The sequence below is a fragment of the Mastigoproctus giganteus genome, chromosome 6 (genome assembly GCF_048544385.1).
Source record: "Mastigoproctus giganteus isolate SK-2022 chromosome 6, ASM4854438v1, whole genome shotgun sequence".
Lineage (NCBI taxonomy): Eukaryota > Metazoa > Arthropoda > Arachnida > Uropygi > Thelyphonidae > Mastigoproctus > Mastigoproctus giganteus.
Window position 1 is genome coordinate 190,315,639 of NC_143580.1, and position 20,440 is coordinate 190,336,078.

At 37.4% G+C, this 20,440-nt stretch overlaps 2 protein-coding genes across 2 annotated transcripts in view; one reads left to right on the forward strand and one right to left on the reverse strand.

Moving 5' to 3' along the window:
• The window catches only part of BBS8 (tetratricopeptide repeat protein 8), a 284,023-nt gene that overhangs the window by 216,488 nt on the left and 47,095 nt on the right, over nt 1-20,440 (reverse strand). The window lies entirely within an intron of this gene.
• The window catches only part of LOC150084832 (2-oxoadipate dehydrogenase complex component E1), a 608,625-nt gene continuing 598,683 nt past the window's right edge, over nt 10,499-20,440 (forward strand). The window contains exon 1 of the mRNA XM_090376637.1: nt 10,499-10,562. The gene's annotated coding sequence lies outside the window, so the exon portion shown is untranslated. The remainder of the gene's footprint in view (nt 10,563-20,440) is intronic.

Here is a 20,440-nt window from a genome sequence, read left to right on the forward strand (position 1 = left end):
TCTGATGATGATCCTGCTCAGGTAGCTCACAAACTGAATGAATATTTTGCATCTACATTCACACATGAGAAATTCTCTAGGGAAGCAGAGGTCAGAAGTTTATCAAGCTCTTAGGGAGCTAAACGATTTTGTAATAACTGAAAGGAAAGCGGAAGAGAAATCGTTGAAGTTAAACATAAGAAAGGCACCTGGGGTGGATGGGATCTATCCAGTTACATTAAAGGAGGCAACAAAAGAAATAAGCAAACCTTTAGCCATAATTATGAACATATCCTTGGACTCAGGGGAGGTCTCACGGACTGAAGACATGCAAATGTATCCCAAATTCACAAAGGGTGACACAAGTAATTACAGACCTGTTAGTTTAACTTCTGTTCAAGGGAAAATAATGGAGTCACTCGTTACAGAAGCATTGCAAGATCATCTTGACAAGACTGCAGTTATAGTTCAGACACAACATGGGTTTATTAATGGGAAATCTTGTCTGACCAATTTAATTAGATACTACAATATGGTCACAGAGGAACTGGAAGCAAAATATAATTTGATATCATATACTTGGATTTCAGGAAAGCTTTTGATACTGTTGCACATAAAAGACTGCTGTACAAATTGGAGCAGTGTCCAAGTTGCTGCTATGGATAAAGGGATGGTTAAGTGGGAGGAGACAAAGCGTGGTAATCAATGGACACTGCTATTCATGGACTAATATTATTAGTGAGGTCCCCCAGGGTTCAACAATTAGCCTATCAGTGATAGGCTAATTGTTGTTTTCTATATTTATCAATGAGATTGATGAAGGTATATCAGGCATCGTCCAAGTTTGCAGATGATACAAATAGCAGGGTTGTTAATGACTAATGATATTATGCTACTGCAATAGAATCTAGAAAAGTTGAGCAGAGAAGTGGCAACTGAAGTTTAACATTATCAAATGCAAAGTACTGCATATGGGTAGCAGTAATCTCAGAGTAACTTACCAACTGTGTGGTACTACACTCAAGGTAGTGGACAATGAAAAGGATCTATAGGTAATTGTGCATTCATATATGAAGTTTTCTGAGTAGTGCAGAAAGGTTGCCAGAGCAGGTCATGGGATCTTGTCAATGATATACAGGAATTTTGCTGGCAGGGATAAGGAGGTGATTATTGCTTTGTATAAGGCAATGGTCAGGCTACACCTCGAGTACTGTATACAGGTCTGGAGGCCTCATTTTAGGAAGGAATTTTAGTTGCTAGAACAAGTGCAGAGAAGGGCAACAAGGTTGGTGAGGGGAACAAAGGAGTGCTCTTAACAAGAAAGGCTTCAGCACAATGCTGATGGGATTCTTCCTCTTACTCAGACCACACACAAGGGAGCGCAAATTCAAATTGAGGAAGGATGGTTGCAGAATAGATATGTGGAAGTGTGCCTTCAGCCAGTGGGTGGTTGACTGCTGGAACAAGTTTCCATTTGTCGTTGTAGAAGTTGATTGCTTAAATAAATTCAAGGAAGAACTAGACAAACATTTGGAGGGAATGGATAATTGAAATGAGAAGTCGTTTTTTTTTTTTTTTTTTTTGGCTGATGCTGTATACACTTTCTTTCTTTCTTGCATCATATGCTACTAACAATGCTAATGCCATATGTATAGAGAAAAACAGAGGGAACTGGCATATAGTTGGGGATTAGTTCACAGAAAATAATTAGTTGACCAATAGGTACTACAAATCCCAACTATCAACAGTCATGAAAACATGATGTACCTGCAAACCCTTCTTTTTCCAACCATTCTTTCATGTGAGGATGGTAGTGATATAGCATTAACCCGATACCTGATATACAGCCCACCCACAATTTCTATTGTCATATTTTCATCAATATTGGCCTGCTGATGAAAAATTTGAGAACCACTGGCCTAGCTACTGTGGATGACCAATCCACAAGTGCCAGTCATTATCTGGAAAGTTAAACTTCCCATTATATGACAATCTGATTTAGCCAACTTTATTTATCTGTACACTCATTACTCTATTTCTCACAGTTATTAGGTATACAACACTCCTATTCTCATTTTTGTTTTCCCAATGTTTGTCTCACTAAACTGACTCAACATTGCACAGGCCATCCATGTCAACTGGATGCACTACCACAGATTTTATATATTTCTTAACTAAGCATAACTTCCCCCAACCTGTCTCTCATTTCTGTATATATTGTACTCTCCATATTGAAATTCTGCATTCTTGTATCTAAATGACATCCTTTCTCCAATATCCCTAGAACATTCACATTTAATCACTTCAACAGAACTTCAAATTCATCCAATTTATTTACTATGCTCCTAGCATTAGTGTATATTCAAATTCATCCAATTTATTTACTATGCTCCTAGCATTAGTGTACATTCAAATTCATCCAATTTAATATGCTCCTAGCATTAGTGTACATGCAAGTATAAAAAGTGGTGAGCTGTAAGTGGGCTCGCATGAACTCGCGAGAACTTTTTTTTTTTTGAAAATTTGTGAGCCCATTGTTGAAATGATCATTTATTTTACAAATGAAATCCTGAATTCAATTATTGAATATGCAGAGCCAAAACTACGGTGCGACGAGCAGGAGCCCATCCCCAGCATTTTAATGGCAAAATAAACCAGTTATGTATTTTAAAATTGCTTCATTTTTGAGTTAATTACAGTCAGACCTCTGTTTAATGAACTTCTTTATAGCAAATTTTTTTGAATTTCCCTTGGTAATTACATTTAAAATAGTTTCCATAGAACGAATGGATTACAAGAGACAACTTTGTACGCACTGTTCTCACCTCCGACCTTAAGGTAATTAAACAGCGGACACCACTAACATTACCGTTCCAGAATGTTAGTGGTGTCAGTAAAACCTATGGAGCCACATTCCGAGAAGTCACACTAGTTAATATGCTTTCCATATCCAGTCAGAGGATTAAGGAGATTCCCGACACAGATAATAGCCTCTGGTCAACCTGTGTTGTGGTTCCCCTTTATTGCGACAAGGAGTCTCATGTTTTTCAGAGAAGTGAGTGATCCACACATTTCAGTAAATTTCTCCTGTCTATGTTTACATGGTCACAGTAGCTGAATATCCAATATTTTGCACAGTATTCAAAGAACTAGCGACAGTAGCAATGTCAGGGGGAATGAGGCAACTAAGATATTAACCCCGGGGGCTCACATCTGGTGAGTATGGGCTTGGCAAACCCAGGGTCCTGAGCTGGATATCATCATTCTTCTCTTTCTTGGTGATGCCTTTCTACTTCTCTCTCTCTCTCTCTCTCTCTCTCACACACACACAGGGGGTAACTTGGGATTTTTTTTTTTTTTTTTTGGCTGGTGCAGCATAAGCCTCAGGCTTCCTTGTACCATATGGCTAATAATAATAATAATAATAATAATATTAAGTAAACCTTCCAAAGATGAAATGTTGGCATATCCTACATCTGTCTTTCCTCAATTTGAATTTATGCCCTCTCAGGTGATTATTCTGAGCAAGAGGAAGAATCCCATCAGCATTGAGCATGCTCAAACCATTCAAGGCTTTATACACCTCTATCAGATCACCTCGCTGGTGCCTAGTCTCCAGACACTGTAATTTGCAAATCTTAAGCCTTTCTTCGTAAGAGCACCCCTTTGTTAATTCAGTACTCTTGTTGCCCATCTCTGTACTCATTCCAGCAACTCTACGTCCTTCTTGAAATGAGGACTACAGGCCTGTATACAGTACTCTAGGTGTGGTCTGACCATTGCCTTATACAAGGGAATAATCACCTCCTTATCCCTGCTAGAAAAATTCCTATATATCATTGACAATACACCATGAGCTACTCTTGCAGCCCATCTGCACTGCTCAGAGAACTTCATATCTGCCTGCACAACCACCCCCAGATCCTTTTCATTCTCTACCACTGTCAGTGTAGTACCACAGAGTTGATACATTGCTCTCGGGTTGCTGTTTCCCATATGTAGTACTTTACATTTGTCAATGTTAAACTTCATTTGCCACCTCTCAGCTCATCTGCTCAACCTTTCCGGATCCTGTTGCAGCAGCATAGTGTCAGTACTGTCCTTGACAACCCTGCCAACCTTCGTATCGTCTGTGCAAACTTGGACATTAAGCTTGATATACCATCATCAATATCATTTATAAATACAGAAAACAACAATGCACCCAACACTGAACCCTGAGGGACTCCACTAATAATATTAGTCCACGATGAGCAGTGTCCATTGATTACCACTCTCTGTCTTCTCCCCCTCAACCACCCCTTTATCCATAGCAGCAATTTGCCTCCAATGCCACACTGCTCCAATTTGTGCAGCAGTCTTCCATGTGCAACAGTATCAAAAGCCTTTCTAAGATCCAAGTATATAATATCAAAATTATTCCCTGCATCCAGTTCTTTTGTGACTGCATCATAGTATCCAATCAAATTGGTCAGGCAAGACTTCCCCTTAACAAAACCATGCTGTGTCTGAGCTATAACTGAAGTCTTGTCTAGATGATCCTGCAGTGCTTCTTTAACCAGTGCCTCCATTAATTTTCCGGGAACAAAAGTTAAACTCACAGGTCTATAATTACTTGTGTCAGCCTTTGATCCTCTGTGAATTGGGGTCATATTTGCACATCTCCAGTCCATGGGTACCTCCCATAATTATGGCTAAGGGTTTGCTTACTTCCTTTGCTGCCTCCTTTAATATAACTGCATAGATCCCATCCACCCCAGGTGCCTTTCTTGTATTTATCTTCAACAATTTCTCCTCCACATTACTCTCAATTATTACAAGATTCTCTAGCTTACTGCCAGAGTTGAATACACCTCTGGCATTCCCCTTGCTAAATAACTCCTCATGTGTGAATGTCGATGCAAAATATTCATTTAGTTCGTTAGCTACCTGAGCAGGATCATCAACAGTTGACCCATCGATATCAAGTGGACCAGTCTGATTCATCCCCTTCCTTTTAGAGTTTACATAAGTAAAGAACTCTTTGCTGTTTTTCTTCGCATCCTTTGCCAAGGATTTCTCGTAATCTGCCTTCGCCTGCCTAACCTCCTTTGTAACTTGGTTACAGATCAACTTGTATCTATCATAGGCTTCTGTGTCAAGTGTTAATTTGTATTTATCCCATGCACTTTTCTTCTCTGCCATATGCCTCATTAGTTCATCTGACATACATTTAGGCCTAAACCTTGAACAATATTTCTTAGTTGGTATGTAAAGCCTAGTAGCTTCCAAGATAAGTTCTTTGAATGCTTCCCATTTTGAATTTGCTGTTGGTAACATCATCAGTTGGTCTCACTGTATAGAATTTAAATACCGTCTCAGTCCATCGTAGTCGCCTTTACGAAAGCAATAACCCTTCCCTTTACCCCTAATGGTAGTTACCTCTTTGAGGAAATCCCACTTCAGCATATTGTGATCACTGCCACCTAGTGGTTCATTTATCTGCAGATTCTTAATGCATGAAGAATCACTACTGATAATCAAATCAAGAGTATTACTCCCTATAGTTGCCTCCCGAACATGCTGATGTAGAAAACAATCATCCAATAAATCCACAAAAGCCTTGCTAGTGTGTGAGTGACCAGCCCCCAAATTCCAGTCAATATCTAGGAAATTAAAATCCCCCATTATAAGACTCTCTGATTTACTGGCCCACTCTATTTCCCTGTACAGTTTCTTATTATACTCATCAGAGTCATTAGGCCTATAGCACACTCCTACTCTCAATTTTGATCTCCCAATGCTTACGTCACACCAAACTGACTCGACACTGCACTGTCCAGCGATGTCGACTGGCTTCACTTCCTTGGATTTTATGTATTTCTTAACTAATAGCATAACCCCTCATCCCTTCCTATCCTTTCTGTAGATATTGTACTCCCCAAATTCCAGTTCTGCATTCCTTATATCTGTGTGACACCACGTCTCTGAAATCCCAACAATATCTGCCTGTGATGTTTTGAGCAATACCTCAAATTCATCAAATGTATTTACTAAACTCCTAGCATTGGTGTACATGCAAGTATACATGCACCTGTTTCTATTCTTAGCTACCCTAACACAACCCATGTGTTTATTTGTACCCCAATAATTCCCAGCAGTCTCTGAAATATCCTGCATCTTATTTTCCAGTCTGTGGCTCATTCCAATAGAAGCAGTGCAAGAATCACTTTCACCTCTGCCAGTGGCTACTGTTAATCTATTAGTCCTTGTATCCCCCCAATCTAGCAGTTTTCCGACCCACCTAACACTGCCTCAATAGCATCAGCAAACTTTCTTGCACCCTTTCTATTTAAGTGTATCCCATCCCTGTAGAAGCAGTCTCTCCTGTTAACAAGTACAGACCAGGCTGAAAAAAATTCTACCCCTTGAGCCTTGCACAATCTTTCCAGGGCCAAATTGATCGACAGGGCTCTCATCATATACTCCCTCCTATCGTGTCTGGGCAGAATTGCAGACACTTTCAAATTCAACCCTAATTCACGGCTTTTTTTCAACAGTGACCTGTACTTGTTAAGTAATTCCGCCGGTCTCCTACTCTTAATATCATTAGTGCCAACGTGTACAACTATATCGCCTTTTGTGCCCTTAAAAGATGATATCCGCTCTGCAGCCTCATCAACCTTTGCCCCTGGCAGACATACCCTGGTCCTGTTCCACCTATCCTTTTTACAAAGCATGTTTCCCATTTCCCTGACAATAGAGTCACCAACAACTACTAGTTCCTTTGGGACAAGCGCATTCTGCCTTGGGGGCTGCCGCTGTGTTGCATGATGACCAAGTGCAAGCTCTGGCATTGGTGTGGGCAGCTGAGAGCTTGATGGGCCCTCACTTTTAATCCTTCGAGGGCATCCACCCTGTCCTTCAAGCTCTCATATAGGGCCCATAACAACGCTGAGTTGTCGCCTGATTTCCTTACACTCCTTGTTATTCTAACTATCATTGCTATTGCTAATTTTAAAAATTCTGAAGGAAATTATGAAGCTAAAATTGAGAGCATGTTGAAGTTGAAAGAATTTGACGGAATCAAAATCGAAAGTAAAAACACATTTAAAAAATTACCTCGTGACAAGTTATTAAGGATAAGTTATTAATGCAATGGGGTAATTTTAAATTAAATAAAGAAAATAATGATACTATTGACAATGAGAAATTGAAAGAAATTTTACACATATGCTACCTGGAATCATGGAATATGAAAGAACTTTCATCTCCATGGCATATGAAATAAAAATTAATGATTTTAGAGATTTTGTTGAAGACAGTTTATCTTTAAAATCCAGTGAAATACCCTTTTCAATTAAGAAGGCCAGAAATATCTTTGAAACCATTCCAATTAGCAGTGTTGAAGTTGAGCAAGCTTACAGCATAATGAATAATATTGTGACAATTAAACACATTGCAAATTATGATGACCATACATCTAAATGGAAAACTGTTGCTTCAATTTGATCCGGATCGTTACATCAAATCATTTGTCTGTAATCACTGTTCAGCTATTGAGCAAAGCAGAAGACTGACAACAAATATTAATAAAGAAGTAAATTCTATACAGCAATTTTTAGAATAAATTTTTCTTGAATATTTGAATAATCATTTTTTCTTGAATATTTGAATAATAATTTTTTTCATGTAATCTGTGATTTTGTGTACCTTTTTTAGAAGAGTTTGTTTTTTATGTAATATTTGTTTTTATATTTTAAAATGTTTTTTGATAGTTTTTGTGATATGGGAAATATTTCATGCTATTTTTTTATTCACAATATTAAAATTTTATCATGAAAAAAAAATGTATCCATTATATTTCCCTAGTTGTCTAAAAAAAAAGAGACGAATAAAAAAGTGGCAAGTGTGCTGAGCACATGCAGTAGATGGTTTTATGCAAATCCTTCACATTTCTTTTAGGTATTTTGATTTGTATATTGATTATGAAATAAGAGCTTTTGCATTGTAAATATTTTATTGAACATTCGCAAATTTTCATAATTTCTGGTAAATAAGATACAATGGATTTATGATAACTGAAGTAAAAGATGTATACTTGCAATTGCAATGTATCTAAATGTCTCTAGAAAACAGTATCGATTGAAGGTACCGATCTTGTAGTTGAAACAACAAACGCAGCTGTTAGGGGCACCTAACAATGGAATGTTATGAAAATGCGAGAAGAAAAAATAAATTGTTGACAAATATTTGTATTGTTGCAGTCATATGACAAATACTTGTATTGTTGCAGTCAAATGACAAATACTTGTATTGTTGCAGTCACATGACAAATACTTGTATTGTTGCAGTCACATGACAAATACTTGTATTGTTGCAATCATACTTACTTCCTAAAGTAAGTATGAACCTGGTAATTTGAACCAGGTTCAAACGTAGTAGTTTGAACCTGGGAAGCACCTCTGGCAGAAGCCGCAGGTGACATCACTTCTGTGACCAATCAGATTTACTTGGCAGGAATCCCCAAGGATGTTTCACATCAAAAAAAGTCGGCAAAATGTAACTATTGTAACTAGCAACTTACAAGCTGCCACCACTCAAAGGGCAAAAGTTTAAGGAATTTGATATATAAGTGCATAATTAGGGGAAGAGTGCAGTACAGTATTATTATTGCAGTTATATATTTCTTAGAACTGTATTAGAGTGATAGCATTGAGAAAGAGTGCTGTAGTCGTTAATCTAAATTTTTAATCGAAGTTTCTCAGCATGGCCTGTCAGGTGGGTCTGAAAACTGATAGATTTTTGGAGGATACACAGACTAATAGTAGTCTGTGTATCCTCTTTAATAGTAGCCATAAGCAGAGGCAAAATTGATTCTTGCAGTGCTTCTATTTGGACATACAACAGCCTGCAAGATAAGGTGATCCCATTTTATCCTATGGTCGTGGTTCCCAAAATGTGCATTGTGATGCCCCGCTGCACCGCAGGATATTTTAAATTTTAGAGAGAAACAGTAATACTTGACATCTGTCGAACACCATGTGAACTACTAGCTCAAAGTAGCTAACAGTTTCAACATTAGATCGTACTACATTCCATTCGATGACATTCTCAAATGTTTGCTTTTGTTTACTTGTACTTTTGCCTATGCCAGTAACTTCTAGAATTTTCTTGTTTCTTAGATTTTGTATGTGAATACCTGTCGACTCTCCGGGTCCATCAGTAATAGAAATAACTGAAGGGTGTTTTGATCAGTTTGATCTGCGAGGTATAGTGAAATTCAGTGAATTATTTTGTTGATTTTCAGTCCTTGTGAATAAAAATGGAAAGATTTTTTAACATTAATAATAAGTGTGGGAGTGAAGAAAAGGATGGTGAACCACAGACCAGTGGCAAAGTTGTGAAGAAAAGGAAATATCAGAAATATGATGATACTTATCTAGATGTTGGTTTTACTTCAGTAGATGTCAATCATGACGAGCATCTGCAGTGTGTATTATGTGTGACAGTTTTAGCTCCAGAGGGCATCCTTCCAAGTAAACTAAAATGTCGCTTAGAAACCAATTATCCTAGCATGGCTAGTGAATCCCGTGATTATTTTACTAGAAAGTTAAAAGAATTGTAAGAACAAAAATGTGCATTTTTTAAACAAGCATCAATACCAAGCAATGCTTAGCTAGCATCCTACAAGGTGGCACATAGCGTCGCAAAGTGTAAAAAGCCCCACACCATCACAGAAGAACTGATTTTACTAGATGCAGTGGATATGGTCAACATTATGGTTGATGAATCTGCGGGAAAACTGCTTTCAAAGGTACCTTTATTCAATAATACTATCAGTTGTAGAATGCAACACATGACCGAAAACCTCAACGAGCAGCTAATTGAAAAAATGAAAGGGAAGGAATTCGGGTTACAGTTAGATAAGGTGATGGACAGTAACAAGGATGCTCATTTGATTTGCTATACACTGTTCGTAGATGGTGACAAAATTGTGGAAGACCTTCTCTTTTGTAAAAGTAATCACTGCAGGTATAAAGGTACAAGACTTGTTTGAAATTGTTGACACTTTTATGTATGAAAACAACTTAGACTGGACTAGGTGAGCTAGCATCTGTATCAGTGGTGGTTACCCTATGTCTGGCTGTTTCGAAGGATTGAAGGGCACTCATAGGAAGCAAAGCTGTTGATACGTTGTGGACCCACTGCATAATCCACAGGAAAGCCCTTGCATCAAAGCAATTGAGACCTTCACTGAACCTAATCATGGAAAGTGTGTTGAAAGTGATGAACTTTATAAAAACTGGGCCACAGAAGGCAAGGTTTTTTTAAAAAACTGTGTGATAATATGGGATCTGAGCATGCATCTTTGTTGTACTACTGTATCTCAAGATGGCTCTCTCATGGCATTGTACTCTCCCATGTGTTTGAATTATAAGAGGAACTCTACTCTTATCTGAACGAAAAAGAACACGAGTATGCCAAAAAAATTTTATAATAAAGAAAATAAGGTGAAATTAAAATTACTGCTGGTAAAAGTTAACAGAGTGCCTGCGGCTGACAGAATCTATAAAATTATATTAAAAGAAGCTGTAAAAGAGGTAGGTAAACTTTTAGCCCTCGTAATCAGAACATCGTTAGATTTAGGAAAAATAACTGCAGATTGGAGAAGTGCAAATGTATCTCCTGTTCACGAGGGTGGCTCACAGGTTGAAAGGGTATAACTATAGACCTATAAATTGAACCTCTCTACCAAGGAAAATAATGGGATCAATAGATAAGTAATTCAAGTTCATCTTGCTATGAGTAGAGCCATAAGGCTCTACATCACAGTATGGATTTGTTAAAAGGTAGTTCACGGTTCACCAATCTCATTAGCTACTATGAGATTGTTACAAAGAAATGGAATGCAAAAAATAATTTTTATATAATATACAGTAGTGTCAAAAATCCAAACATCAATAATTTGAAATGTCCGTAATCCGAATGAGCCAGCATTTTTTTTTTTTTATGCTGGTGCCATAAAACAATTATAGTAAGCACTGGTTATCGTGATCATTTGCGAATTGAATTTTGATTCTATTAAACAGCAATTCTAATAAGAGAAAACTGGATGAATATTATCCACAGACTATAAAAATGAACATATAAAGCACAAATTTACACTATTATTAGCTTGCCAATTAACAAAATTAAATGATACGTGAAAATCGATAAACAAACTGAAGGCGGAATCTACAAATGATCAACAAACTGAATGCTATCTAACTTAACTATTCTTACTGAAAAGAGTGAGTGATCTGGCAGCAAAGAAACAAATTTCAAATAAGGTGCAGTAAAAAATAAGTTAATTATTTTCGTTAAAGACTTATACACATGTTATTGTGGCTGAAAGTTCCATTTGTTTTGTTACCTATGAATAAAAATACATAAGTACAACTTAGTGTTTTTATTTCTAAACTTACTGAACCATTTTTTTTAGTCTCCAGAACAGTATTTTTGATAAGTTTGAAAATCCGAACAAATCAGAAGTCCGAACTACTCCTGGTCCCAATTGGTTCGGATTATCGATTCTCTACTGTACTTAGATTTCCACATGGCCTTTGATACTGTATCATGTGTATAATTTGGTATTAGGAGTAAGTCCATCCTTTATGGATAAAGGATGGACTTACTTTATCCATCCTTTATACATATTGTTAATATGGATAAAGGATGGTTAAGTGGTGTACAAGACAAAGATGTTTATGAATGGCTACTGCTCTTCACATACTAATCTGATTAGTTGAATTACAGAATTGTTGGGCCCCCCCCTTACTGTTTTTGCTATTTATTAATGATATTAATTTAGCTATTTTAAGTTTCCTGATGATGCAAAGTTGGGTGCATTGGTTAATGACAGTAATTAGGGTATACTAATTACTGTCAAGAGGGTCTAGATAAATTCAGCAGATAGACTAGAAAAGGGCAACTGAGGTTTAAAAGTGATAAATGCAAGGTATTGCATTTGGGCAGCAATAATTCTAGGATAATATATCATCTGGTTGGTACCAATCTAAAAGTAGTGAGGTATGAAAAAGATCTAGATCTAATTGTGCAATTGAACGTGAAATTTTTTGAGCATCTGCTAGAACAGCTAATGGGGTTCTGTCAATGATATACAGGAACTTTGCCAACAGGGATAAAGAATTGATTATCCCATTGTATAAGCAATGGTTATTCCACATCTAGGATACTGCATACAAGTTTAGGAACTTCATTTTAAATGGAACAAATATCTGTTGTAAAGGGTGCAGAGAAGAGTAATAAGATTAGTTGGTGACACAAAAGGATATTCTTTCTGATAAAAACTGAGTTCTGCAAATTGCAGCCTCTACTAGGTGTCTGCATGATGAACTAACTGAAGAATATAAGGCTTTAGAAGGGTTAATTGAACTAAATTCTGATGGCATCTTTACCTTTTCTCAGGTGAAACACACAAGCGGGTATAAATTTTAATTGAAAATGGATTGTTATAGATTAGATTTTGCAGTTTTTTTCAAAAATTCACATTCAGCCAAAGAATAATCAGTTGTTGGAATAAACTTACACCTAGTGTTTTTGGAGGTTTATAGTGTGATTAAATTAAGGAAGGGTTGGAAACATTATTGGAAGAAAAGCTAAAATGATATGTGTGTGTGTGTGTTGACTGATGCTGTATAAGCTTTCTTCCTTGAATTATGTTGTCAGTATTAATATGAGAAATGAGTAAGTTACTTTTTAAAACAAAGTTAAGTTAGTTGGCTGGTAATGGCAGTTAAGTTAAAATTGCCCTGTAAAAAAAAAAAAAAATCATTAAGTTATTTAACATTAAGAGTAAGTTAGCTACTTTCAAGGTTTTTTTTTTTTTTTAAAGCTTATGCTACCCAAGTAGATTTAGGGCTCAAAACATCATGCTGCCATAGAACATAATTGTACAATTTAATACCTAATTTGTTTTAAATAGAAAATGCCATGCATTAAATAGCAATACACAGGAGAAATCTGATTATCCAGCATCCATGGAGTTGTGAGAGTGCTGGTTATTATTGTTTATCTAAAAATACTTATGAAGTCTTTTAACGAAAAATTTTTTGTATGTAATTTTCTGTATGAAATTTATTTTATACTTCATTTACCTATTATTTTGTTCAATAAAATAAAAATACGCAAACTGAAAGGTGGCGATTAATACCACTATCTTTCATGTAGTTACTTCGTTTTATAAAATGACTAATGTATGAAACTCCACTAAATCCTCCACTAAATAACTTTCAACTAATGGTTTGCCAGCTGTTTTTTTGTAATTGGGTATCAACTTTTGTCTCGGACTGCTCAGTGCAGGTGATGGTGGATGGTTTTCTGTCTTCTTACTTCTCCACTAATGCTGGTGTTCCCCAAAGTTCAGTTCTTTCTCCTACTCTTTTCCTCTTGTATCAGAAATCCTATCCATAGTTTAGTTGACAGTAGCACATTGCATTGTGCCTGCCAGTTTGAGAAACCTTGCCCTGCTCAAACAGCTTCTACTTCTTGAATGTCAACTACCAATTCCTTACATGGGGATCTCCAGGTGGTTCTCCAGTGTGTGGGGGGGGAATAACTGAGCTGATTTCAATCCTAAAACTCAGTCTTGTCTTGTGTCCCACAAAAGGGATTCTTCTGCCCCTATGCTTATGTTCGACAACACTCCAATTTCCAGACAAGATCATAACCCTGGGGGCTCACATCTAGTGAGTATGGGCTTGGTACACCCAGGGTTCTGAGCTGGATATCACCATTCTTCTCTTTCTTGGTGATTCTTTTCTACTTTTCTCTTTTTTTTTCTCTCTCTCTCTCTCAGGGTAACTCGGGAATTTTTTTTTTTTGGCTGGTGCAGTATAAGCCTCAGGCTTCCTTGCACCATATAGCTAATAATAATAACTTCTTAGATACTAATTTTTTGTCAAAATTAGCATACCTGTGCGATCTCTTTGAAAAACTGAATGCATTGAATCTCTTGCTGCAGGGAAGCAACACGCACGTTCTGAAACACAGAGGTTTCAGCCTTCAGAAAACAGTTATTACTATGGAGAAGAAAATTAAATGAAGATGGTTGCAAAGACTGTTTCTCTTCCCCCCCCATTGCAGCAGTTTGTTACATCCAATGACGTTTATTTGACCCACGAACTTAAATCTATTTTTGAGGAGCACCTAAAACAGCTCAGTGACTGGCTTGAAAAATACTTGTTGTTGTTGTTGTATTTAGGTTTTTTGGCACAGAAAAATACTTTTCAGAAGATATGGAGAAGTTTTCATGGATCCAAGACCCATTCAAGGCTAAGGCCCCATCTGAATCTGCAGAAGAAGAAAATCTTATTGAGCTGTCTTGTGACAAGACTTTAAAGACAAAATTTGGCAGCATGGAACAAATGAGTTTTGGATATCGACAAAAGATGAATATCCTGTGGGGGTGGAGGTCTTTTTCCATATTACTTCTAATTTATTTACTTGATATTTTAATAAAAACCCGTTTTTTTTACCTTAATTATATGGTAATATAGAGAAGTTACCCTCAATTCTCCTGTACCCACTTTCACTATCTGACTGCTTGATATGCATCCAATTCAGAAAATTCCTGATCCAGAGGGTGTTAAATTTTCCCCAGTCATGATGGAACCTATTTATGTTGGCAAGCAAGTGTCCGAGTCTATGAATAATTACAGACAATATAAACTTTTGAAACAACTTTAATACATGTTAATATATATAGGTACACTTTATACATGTTACAAATTTCACAATTTCTAATTTTTTCTTTCTAACTTTTCCAAAGGGCTCTCAATACCTGGGTGTTGGTGTTTATCCAGTCTAGGAGATGGCCTTTATTCCAGTTGGGTAGCCAGCACTGCTGGGTAGACTGTGGTCAGCTAAGCGGACTGGCTCCTCACTTCTTCCCATGGATTTCATCTCTTTGTAGGAATTTCACTTTTACTTGGAGATTCTCTCACTACATGGCACATTACCTTTCTTAGCTTTACACTTGCTATCGGCTTTGTTCCCCCCCCCCTTACACAGAAACTATCTCACTCCTGCTCACATCAAAAACCTTCTTCAGACTCTCCTTTCATCCTTTCTCCCCCCCTCTTTTCTTCCTTGATTCTCCTCCAATCACAGGGTAGGCTCGAAAGCTCGCCCACTCATTTTCCGTATCCAATCACCTGATCCAATACCAAGGGTTCCTTCTCGAATTTTCCTTTCTTGAAAGATCTTCAATCTAACCACATTCTTGATTATTCACACTATTCATACGAGCATGGACGTAGAGTCTACTCGGTAGATATATCCTTTTGGATACAATACTGCCACATTCCTTAAGTGTGACTGTGCGTTCCCTCCGGCATGTCCTTGATTGCTGTTACATACTAACTCCTTCCAACTACTATTGAGAGGATTATACTATCTAAGAAATAAAATTGAATTTATTCTTCTCTCTCTTTTGCTTTATTAATTAAATTTACTCTTCAACTACGTTTGCTTAAATTTAATTTATTTATATATATATTGCCAATTTTATACAACTATAATCATATATCTCCTGAATTTTGTTACAGATATACATGTAAGGTTTATGTCTTACAATCCATTACTAAGTGTTAAAGCTCAGCGAATCCTAGTTCCATTTGCAACATCATATCTTTGTGAAGCTGAGTTTTCGGCAGTTGCTGTGATAAAAAAGCAAGTACTGCACAAAAATCATTGTGAAACAGGAAATGAGGATGGCAGTGTCTAATCTGATTCCAAGGTTTGAGAAGTTGTGCAGTGCTCAACAAGTACACACATCCCATTAGTAAGTAATTGCGGTTATTTAAGAATGACATAAAATTATTATTTTTTCTTCCAATTTATGTGTATTATTTTTTCAAACAGCTACTAAGTTCTTTGGACTTAACTACTTAATAAATGGAACTGTTAGGTATTTCTTTTGGCCTAGGGGTGTCATGAAAAAATTACTGAGACACTAAAATGCACAGTGAAAAAATTACTGTGACTCTAAGGGCGCTGTGAATCGAGAAAGTTTCGGAACCTCCGTCCTATGGGAAACCCTCAACAGGGGTTTCCCATAGGACAGAGAGGCCATTATATAGGCTCTTAGATGTACTAAGAGTACAAACAAATATGTGCATACTTGCTTATATACTATTGCTAGGAGCATAGTAAATAAATTTACTATGCTCAGTCATGGGAAGCATTCAGTTGTGGAAGCTACTAGACTTTTCATACCGATTAAGAAATATTTTTCATGGTTTAGGCCTAAATGGTTGTCAAATGAACTAATGAGACTCATGGCAGAGAAGAAAAATGCATGGGATGCACATAAATTATCAGGTGACACAGAAGCCTATGGCAGATATAAGCTAGTCTGTAATCAAGTCACAAAGGAGATTAGGCAAGCGAAGGCAGATTAATAAATGTTTGGCAAAGGATGATAAGAAAAACAGCAAGGATTTCTTTACTTATATAAACTCTAAAAGGAAGGGGATGAATCAGATTGGTCCTATTGATATTGATGGTTCGACTGTTGATGATCCTGCTCAGATCATCAACAGAATGAGTATTTTGCCTCTACATTCACACATGAGGAGTTATTAAGGAAGGAAAATGCCAGAAGTTTATCAAATTGTAACAGGGTGCTTAACAACCAATTTTGTAATAACTGACAGCAAAGTGGAGGAGAAATTTTGAAGTTAAACATAAGCGAGGCACCTGAGGTGAATGGGATCTATCCAGTTATATTAGAGGAGGCAGCAAAGGAACTAAGCAAACCCTTAGCCATAATTATGAGAGCATCCTTGGACTCATGGGAAGTCCCCACAGACTGGAGATGTGCAAATGTATCCTCAATTCACAAAGGGGGATTGAAGGCTGACAGGAGTAATTACAGACCAGTTAGTTTAACTTCTATTCCAGGTAAAATAATGGAGTCCTGGTTAAAGATGCACTGCCAGATCATCTAGACAAGACTGCAGTTATAGTTCAGACACAGCATTGGTTTGTTAAGGGAAAGTCTTGTCTGACAAATCTGATTGGGTACTATGATGTGATTACAAAGGAAATGGATGCAAAAAATTATTTTGATATCATACACTTGGATCTTAGGAAAGCTTTTGATACTGTTGCACATGGAAGACTACTGTACAAATTGGAGCAGTATGACATTAAGCAAAATGCTGCTAGGGATAAAGGGAGCACCTCCGTAGCCAGGTGGGAAGGAGCAGCAGTGCGTAGCACATGCTTCTTGATTAGACCGGGGTTCGAGTCCATCACCACCAAATACGGAAGATGCGGAAAAGTCAGGGAATAAACAATGCATATCCCTGGAGCAATATGGACTTAGTTGCTAATGCTCCTAAAAACCAAATAACAACAACAACAGCTATGGATAAAGCGATGGTTGAGTGAGAGAACACAGAGAGTGGTAATCAATGGACGCTGCTCTTCGTGGAGTAATGTTATTAGTGGAATCCCGCAGGGTTCGGTGTTGCGCCCACTGTTGTTTTGTATATTTATCAATGATATCGATGAAGGTATATCAGGCTTAATGTCGAAGTTTGCAAATGATACAAAGGTTGGCTGGGTTGATAATGACAGTGTAAGATGTAAAATCTTACAATTAAATTAAAAAATATGTGTTTTGCTAGAAGTAAGGTTAAAGTTTGAAGAACGCTGGATTTGGTAATGGATAGTTTAAGCGTGAGAATTAAGAATAGTAGCAAAGGGGTAAACAAGTAATTCAAATAATATGACAGAGCAAACAGGGATAGCAGGACTAGGTAAAGGGGTGTCATTTGAGAACAGGTGTGAAGGGGTTGCTTAAGGAAGAACAATAGGATATGGAACGGGATTATACAAAGCGCCTCCAATGATCTATGACACCATTAGAACCAAAACAGAAAATGAGTGGACATCCAGTGTTTGCGTCAAATAAACTAGTGTCAGGCTGACGGGTTTTTTTGGGTGTTGGGATACATTTAGAGAGAAAGGTGTGAAACGAAAATGAGTGTTCGAAAATGAGTGATGCCAGCCTGTGAGAAAAAAATAAGAAAGTTCAAGAAAAGGGTTGGCGCTAGGGAGTCAGCTTGGGAGAATTGTGTTAGCAAATAGGAAGGAACAAAAATTTAAACAGAAAAAGAAGATTGGTTGGAGTCCTTGGGAGGGGCGTGCCAAACTTGAGAGGAAGAGTGAACTTCAGGGAGAGAAAAATTGGGAGAGGAGAGCATTCTGTGTCTGACTTCTGTGTGATGTGGTCAAAGGGGAGAAGGTCGTGAGTGTGGGTTGAAGTGGAGGTAGGCGAATTTGGTAATGTAGGCCCTTGTAAAGAGAATGAGCCAGGTATGTACACCTGTGAATATATTGTCTACACAAGAAGATGCATCATGTCAAGAGTGCCCCAGAAGTGAAAGCATGCCTGTCAGTCTCGAAGGAAAACCGGAGTGCCCAAGAATCTGAAGTAAGCCTGTCTGCCTCGAAGGAAAACCGAAGTGCCCAAGGATCTGAAGTAAGCCTGTCTGCCTCGAAGGAAAACCGAAGTGCCCAAGGATCTGAAGTAAGCCTGTCTGCCTCGAAGGAAAACCGGAGTGCCCAAGAAACTGAAGTAAGCCTGTCAGCCGTGTGGGAAACCTGAACGTGAGGACATTGTAAGTAGCGGTGAAGTCGGAAAGTAAGTCTGTTCCTTGTTTCTTTATTGAATCCTGAACTCAAGGACTCATAACCTAGCTCTGTAAGCCATTGAGTGATAGTCCTTGTAAAAGAAAGGAATATTCCTGTTGTTAATGATTATGAATAAATGTAAGGATGGTTCAGGAGTAGTAAAACCAAAGTAATAATTTAAAGGAATTAGCAAAGAAATTATATTTATAAGGGTAGTACTGTAAGGATAGGTTAACCTATGTCATTAAATTAGGACAAGTGCCAAACAAGGTAACATATCAGATGAGGTGCAAAGAGAAATAAATTTTATTAATAGATAAACCTCATGAGTAAAGAGGGATGACTAAAGTGATAACTAGGGTGTCTAAGATATTAATTAAGGCAGAATGGGTGACCTATAAGGAATGTTATTGAGATAAGAGGGTACCAGATGTAATACGTTTTATGTGTAAGAGGCTAAAACAAAGATTCTAAAGAAGTAATAAAAGCTGAAGTAAATATTATTGATGTAAGAGAAAGAAAGGAAAAAATTGGTATGGTAAGAGAATGATTGAGTAATCATTGTGGAGTCAATTTTATGTAAAATACAACTGATACAAACTAATGTTAATAATTTGCATATTGAGAATAATTGAGGAGAGAGAGAGACAGTGTAGTGTATTGTAGCATGGTTTACATATGTATATGAAATTGGGATGCTTGTATGTAATTATTTGTTTCTTTTATGTAAATGCTGTATTTATGCACATGTTGTTGTATGCTCATTAAAAGTTTGTTAAATTTTGTAAACAAAATGTGTGGCTTTCATGTTCTGCTAACAACCGCTTTACACACCCTAGAAATTGGAATTTTCTGAAAATTGTAGTCAGATTTGCATATGTGGGGGTGATAAAGACGTCAATAGGGTGTTTAGCGAATTGCAAATTTTAAGTTAAGTTAATCAGAGAATAAGCTAATAAGAAAATAAAAAGAAAAAAGAAAATAAATAAACTTTCATCCACCCCGCCCCTACAACAGCAATGGCAGTGAGCTACTGCAACAGGATCCAGAAAATTGGGCAGATGGGCTGAGAGGTGACAACTGAAGTTTAACTTTGACAAATGCAAAGTACTGCATATGGGTAGAAGTAACCCCATAGGAATGTACCAACTGTGTAGTAACTACACTTAGGATGGTAGAAAATGAAAGAGACCTGGGAGTAATTGTGTAGTCAGATATGAAGTTTTCCGAGCAATGCAGACATGCTGCCAGGGCAAGTCATGGGGTTTTGTCAATGATATATAGGAATTTTGCTAGCAGGGAAAAGGAGGTGATTATCCCTCTGTATAAGGCAATGGTCAGACCACACCTTGAGTACTGTGTACAGGTCTGGAGGCTTCATTTTAGGAAGGATGTAGATTTGCTTGAGTGTGTACAGAGAAGAACAACAAGATTGGTGAGGGGAACGAAGGGGTCCTCTTACCAAGAGAGGCTTAAGTTCTGCAAATTGCAGCGGCTGGAGACTAGGCACCTGCACGGTGATCTGATTGAAGTGTATAAGGCCTTGAAGGGGTTGAGCATGATGAATTCTGATAAGATTCTTCCATTTGCTCAGATTACGAACCTAAGGAGGCATAAATTCAAATTGAGGAAAGATAGTTGAAGAATAGTTGTGCGCAGAAGTTTGCCTTTAGCCAATAGGTGGTTAATTGCTGGAACAAACTTCCATCTGTTGTTGTGGAAGTTGATAGCTTAAATAAATTCAAGGAGGAACTGGACAAACTTTTAGAGGGAA